A 7,500-nucleotide genomic window follows, 5' to 3' on the forward strand; every position below is an offset into this window, starting at 1 on the left:
TAATATGCATATATATATATATATATATATATATATATATATATATATGCACACACACTCATATATGTAAGTATATATATGAAGAAGCGTATGTACATGTATACATACATATATACATACGTACATATCATAATACATATATATATATATGTATGTATGTGTGTGTATATATATGTCTAAAAGCATATATACATGTAAACATATTTGCATATATATGTATATACAGATTTCCATATATATACGCCTGTATGTATGAATATATGTACATGCATATCTATCTCTTTGTCTATCTATCTATCTATCTATCTATCTATCTATCTATCTATCTATCTATCTATCTATCTATCTATCTATCTATCTGTCTGTCAATCTATCTATTTCTGTCTGTCTGTCTGACTCTCTCTCACTCTCTCTCTCCTCTCTCTCTCTCTCTCTCTCTCTCTCTCTCTTTCTCATCTATGTATATGTATATAAGTAATACAGAGTACAGAGTTTTAATTGGGTTTATTTCAAGTTTCCTTTCTCCGAAAGTCATCTTTATTCCTCTTAACTTTTTCAGACATTTCAGTTTCCGTTGCGATGTATAACTTGTTGAGGGTATGATCAGGAGTTATTTCCCTTAACCATATAATGAAATTTCAAAATAATGAAAAGAAAAAAGGAAACAGGTAAAAAGTATAAAAGATACAAAATAATCACAGGGTTAACCATTGCGAATAAATATATTGAAAAATAGAAGAGAGAAAAGAAGAGACTGAAAAATATATGTGACGAATGTGTTTCGTACTCGCAAACACTCACAGACATGTGTGTGTGTGTGTGTGTGTGTGTGTGTGTGTGTGTGTTGAGACAACTTATTTTTCGAAAGTCATATAGTTCAATTACATAATATATGCATTTTGAAATGTCTACACGTTTTGAATATTTCTGACGGGTTGTTTCCATATGTAAATTTTTAAGGACCAGACTTTCTTCTGCTGTGTTAAGATCACATCTCTCATTTCCGTTCTTGTGTGATTTTGGATTTTCAATAATATTCCAATTTCAATAATATTCGAAGTTCTTTCCTAAAATACACGCAGAAAGGCTTAATCATATCTGCTAAATATACAGGGTGAGGTAAATAAACTGTCGTCTAATTTACGCAAAAATGAAAATAACACTGACATCTCGTTATAACAGATATATTTACCAAAATTACATAAAAATATCTTGAAATACTACAGAGTAAATCTATTCAATAAAACCGCCATTGGCTTCCACCACGACACCGAGACGACTTTGGAATCTCCTATAACTTCTCTGGATGGTTTCCTTGTTTAAGTTGGTGAATGCTGCCATAATCCTTGCCTTCAGTTCATCTTTGGTGTTACAAGGAGTTTTGTGGCTAGATGTTAGAGGTGATGTGGTCACAGAAATTGTCTGACAGCTATGACTGAGTTCTCCTGCTTGTGTGGCATGGTGCAGAGTCCCGTTTCCAGATATAGGGTCTCCCAGCAGCTACCCCCTTGATCCAGGGCAGCACTACCTCCTCCAGGCACTTGATGTAAGCCTCTGTGCTGAGTCTGATACTATGCTGGAAGATGAATGGAGGCATAACGTCGCCATAACTAGTGATCACTGCAAAATCCATGATGTTGACTGGATGTTTGATATTTATCACTCTCGTTCATGTCCTCAGGTTGTACTGACCTCAGATTGACACCCAAATACTCTGAAATGTTCGTATTGGAGCTTCCAGCTCGAATGCCAAGTAGCACAGCATATCATTTCCAAATTTCTGGAAGAGTGAAAAGCGTCATGGTGCTGTTTTTCTCAAAGGCGGTGCCCAACTGACCCTACTATACTGTATAGTCGACAAGATCAAAAACTAACAATGCGCATGCGCTAAATTATAATTATATAATGGTGACAGTTTACCCATCGCATTTTGTATCTTGCAACGCAAAGGCTATGAATTATGATGCAGAGTTTACTTCCATAAAACCAGATCTAACTGAGACGCGTAAACGATTGACAGGCACAGAGAGGTGAACAGAAGAAAAAGAGTTTCTATAGAAGAGTTACCACATTGGCCTGTGCCATTTGAGGAATCTATGTCAGTTGATGAGAAAGTTATGCTTAATTTTTGCATTTCTATCGGACAACCCTCGTATATACAGTTCTATATTTAAGAGATGAGGAATTATGTACATTACTTACATTATTTACATTTTACGGATATTTGACCTCATCTTGTTTGTTGTTAACACAACATTTCGGCTGATATACCCTCCAACCTTCATCAGGTGTCTTGGGGAAATTTCGAACCTTGATGGAAATGTTGACCTTCTTTGTAGAAACTACCTATTTCAGTATGGGCACTGATATATATCGACAAAAAGAGGGTTTAGCTATGGGATTGCCATTATCACCGATAATAGCCAATATATACATGGAATACTTTGAGAATTTGGCTTTGGGATTAACACCACTAAAACCAACCCTATGGCTGCGATATATTGATGACACCTTTATTCTCTGGCCCCACCAGGAAGATGTCTAAGTGCTATTAGATTATGTGAACTCAATAAAGCCATCCATACAGTTCACAATGGAAAAGGAAAAGGACAATCAGCTAGCATTCCTGGACGTATTAATAACACGCACCAAGTATGGGTTCAGGACATCCGTATACCGCAAGCCGACCTTCACTAGACGATACCTTAACTTCAATTCCTACCATCCATACAGTGTAAAGAGAGGGATTGCTCAGTGCCTAAAACATCGGGCAAAGAATATAAGTAGTGATCGTGATACTCACCACGAAGAAATGATGAAGCTCAGTAACAATCTATTAAGCAACAATTACTCCCCAAAACATACAATCTACCCCAATTATGAATAAGAGAGAGTATGAAACCAATAAACTGTCTACAGTTTGTCTACCCTATGTGAAAGGCATCTTCGAAAAGATACAAAAGATATGTGGCCTATATGACATCAGGACAGTATTCAAGATTAATACAACATTTCATAAATATCTCCCCCGGATAAAACCACCAATAGAAGAGAATATGACCAAAAACTGCGTGTACTCCATCCCGTGCAGCTGTGGTAGGTTATACAAAGGCTAAACATGCCGCCCCCTCAAAATAAGGGTAGAGGAACATCGCAAAGCTGTGACACGATATTGATAAATCGGGTATAGCTGATCATGTAGGGAAAAAGAGAGACCACCTCCCCCTGTGGGATGAAGTTAAAATAATAGACAGAGAACACCACTGAAAAATACGAAAACTAAAAGAAGCAGCACATATGCTAGGACACAACAACCTCCTAAGCAGACCGAGTGCAGATATGAATAGCATATGGGGACCGGTATTAAGGAAGGATAGGAAAATATTAGATTTATAAACCCTAAAATTCACTCCATAATTGCCCACCTGAATATGGCGTAGTGGTTAAGAGCGCGGGCTACTAACCCCAAGATTCCGAGTTTGATTCCAATACCTTAGGAATGATGAACACAGGTTTGACATACCCTGATGAAGGGTATATCAGCCGAAACGTTGTGTTAACAACAAACAAGATGAGGACAAATATCCCGTCAAATATAAATAGTGTAAATAATGAACCTTCGTATATATGAGAATAATCCAGTTTAAGTTACATAAGGAAATTATGTAATTGAATGCTATATTAAGCAGAAACAATGTCTGTTCTATCTACATCTGTATTTATATAAAAACATGTATGTATTTCTACATAAATCCCCCTCACACACACTTACACTTGTATATTTACACGATATCGATCATACACGTCGAAATAGGTATGGCCATATGTGTAAGAAATGTGCGTGTATGAAGTGGAGATAGTTTAGAAAGGTCCCAGTGAGGTGACTCAAACAGAGAAGCATATAAGGGCAACGGATGGCTTTTCAAGATCAGGCTCAATAATCACATGTCTTCTTTTAAAATCCAGGAAAGACGTAATGTAGAACATTAGTGGGATTCATATGGCTATAGAATGGAAACACTGTGTTTTCCGTTTGTCCTTATACAGTTGGTCGTGTACAACCTATGTGTAAAGGTTGTATCTTTCTCTATTAGTGGTCCTTTCATCATAAATGAGAAGTTCATCTCATCCACACTCAGCACTGAAACATATGCATACATGTACGCGATCACACATGCCCTTCAAAAAATCCTTTCCCCACCACCTCTCTTCCAGCCTTGCTCACGCATCTCTATCTCTCTTTCTCTCTATCGTCACTTCACTCACTTCTCCACCTCACTTTTATCCCATCATCATCCCACTGTCACACATAGATAAAATTGGTGGAAAATTTTCAGTTGAATGCTGACATGCAGAACTAAAATTGACCAATCTAACGAACATAACTGCAAGTGCTAGCCTTGTTTTTGTCTATTTTTTTGCGTTTTCTTTCATCCATGAGATTAGCACCGTTAAAAAAAAAATCTAATTTATATCTCCATGACTGAAAGGTTCTTCGTCACGAAACTGCTCAGTAACATGAATTAGCCGTTATGAGATTATATTTATCATATTTCATAAATAATATAGTATAGGCGCTGGCTTGACTGTGAAGTAAGAAGCTTGCTTCCCAACCATATTGTTCGGGGTTCAGTCCTACTGTGTGACACCTTGGGCAAGTGTCTTCTACTATAGCCTCGGGTCGACCAATGCCTTGTGAGTGGATATAGTAGACGGAAACTAAAAGAATCCCGTCGTATATATATGTATATATTTATGTGTCTATGTTTGTCTCCCCACCAATGCTTGACAACCGATGCTGATGTGTTTATGTCCTCATAACCAAGCGGTTAGGTAAAAGGGGTCGATAGAATTTGTACTAGGCATACAAAAAAAAGTCCTGGGCTAGATTTCTTCGACTAAAACACTTTAAGGCTGTGATCCAGCACGACCGCAGTCAAATGACTGAAACAAGTAAAAGAATAAAAGAATATGCGCAAGTTGCTAGCTATTATACTACGGGTGATTACACACACACACACACACACACACATGCATACGCACGCACAAACACACGCACAAACACACGCACATATGTACATATACGTATACAAACACACGCACATATGCGTTTGTATCTATATACATGTATGTATATGCATACTTATATACATACATATATTCACCCCACCTATATATGTGTGTGTGTACGCATTAATATATGTATATATGTATAATACATAAAGTGGATATTCCATTGTTTCATTATAACTACTAATTTTCGCCATAGCATGTCCCTTCACGAAATATTTTTCATTCCACTTTCATATTCTATTTGGATCATGCGTTCTCAGTTGCTGCTACTTTTGTTGATTTTTTAAATCTATTTATTTCAGTGTTTTAATGAGTATATTACAATGTTAAAAGTCTATGTGTATATTGAAACGTATGTGCGTTTCTATCTGTACCATTCGTCAAATTTTGTCCATATGAAATACATGCATCTGTGTATTATTGTATTTATTTCAATGATACAGTCACCGTGTGTTTCTATAAAAGCAATATACCTCAAATGTCTTTGTTATGTACAGAACCATCTAAACTTTAAAACGAATACTTCACATAGGAACAATGCAATGAGACAATTTTCGTATCTCTTCGATGTATATGAAACGTTTAAACACAATATACTTCCATAAGAGATGTTAACTCTGTACGAATACAGCAGTAAATTCGCCTTTCAATAATGTACAGAGTGGCGCATGAAAAATAACCCCGGATTTCGTAGCATAGTGTAAATACAAAAATGAATTTTCACACCCAAAAAAGACCCAGCCCATCGTTTGTAAGTGCCATTATGTTATTTCGACCTCTTATAACTGTTGAACAAAGATGACGCACTAGTCGACTGCTTGCTACGTTACCCTCACCATATACAAATTTTGGTTAAGAAATGGTGCGCTCCGGTTCAAAACAGAGAGACCCTACAGTTCGAACGCCGGAAGTTATTTAGGGCATTCGCCAAAAATTACTCGAAGTCCAAAGAAGTCAACACGTAGATTGGCGTAGCAGTCTCATAAGAAGGAGGTCATGCCAACTGGTGTTAAAAAGTCTAAAGTTGAAACCATATCATTTCACATATGCACAACAATAAAAAGTGAACGACAAGAGTAAACGAGTAAATTACTGCACTTGGCTTCTGAATAGCATTGCTAATAGAGAGCTTCATCAATTCCAGTACACAATGAATGATGAAGCATAATTTCATCTCTCGGGTCACGTAAATTCACAAAATACACGGTACTAGGCGGTGGAGAATCCACACCTTGTGTAGAAGCAGCCACTCCACAAAAAAAAAAAAAAAAATGGTGTTTGGTGTACTGTTTCAAGGACACGCATTACTGGACTGATATTTTTTATAGTACTGTCAACACGGAAGTCTACACGTACATTTTGAAGATGAAAGACTGGTAGACTTCTTCCAGTAGGATAGGGCGACTTTCTACTCTTCTCTGGTGTACATGCAGCGAGTTCATGGGGTCTTCTCTGAGGAACGTACAGTTGGTAAAAATTTGTGACCACCATGTGCTCTTGACCTTTCAATGTGTGAATATATTTCTGGGAACACTTGAAGAGCACGGTGTACGAAAAAGATCCGCACACGTAGGCGCAGGCGTGGCTGAGTGGCAAGAAGCTTGCTTCCCAGCCACGTGGTTCCGGGTTCAGTCCTGCTGCGTGACACCTAGGACAAATGTCTTCTACTATAGCCATCGGCCAGCCAAAGTCTAGTGAGTGGATTTGGTAGACGGAAACCGAAAGAAGTACGTCATGTGTATACATACATACATACATACATACATACATACATACATACATACATACATACATACATACATACATACATACATACATATATATATGTGTGTGTGTGTGTGTGTGTGTGTATGTATATTTATGTGTGTGCGCGTGTATGCGTGTGTTTGTTCCTCCACCATCGCTTGACAACCGATGCTGTTGTGTTTACGTTCTCGTAACTTAGCTGCTCGGCAAGAAGATACATAGTACTAGGCTTACAAATAATAAATCCTGGGGCGATTGCTTCGACTAAAAACACCCTTTAAGGCTGTGCTCCAGCATCGCCGAAGACAAATGGCTGAAACAAGTAAAAGAATAATATAGCAATTGATGGACAACATGACGCATTCGTTCACCGCCATCAATGTCACTATTTTACGAAGGGTGTACCTAAACATGGTTAGACGTACCCATCTATGTTTTGATGCTACAGAGAACTATTTTCAGATATTCTATGACTAGGAGTCTTTTCCAGCACTTAAAAATTTAGTTCTGTATTTACTCTGTATTATGGAAGTTGGGCTACTTTTTTATGCTCCACTCTGTATTTACATTTTGTATAATACATAAAAAGGGCTGTTTTAATTCAATACTACTTCTGTTGCATATATCAGATTCTTATCTGTAAGTCGTGCGAGTGGCACGTGCAATAACAGGTGCTTCAAA

The sequence above is a fragment of the Octopus sinensis genome, linkage group LG2, assembly GCF_006345805.1.
Source record: "Octopus sinensis linkage group LG2, ASM634580v1, whole genome shotgun sequence".
NCBI classification, from domain to species: Eukaryota; Metazoa; Mollusca; class Cephalopoda; order Octopoda; family Octopodidae; genus Octopus; species Octopus sinensis.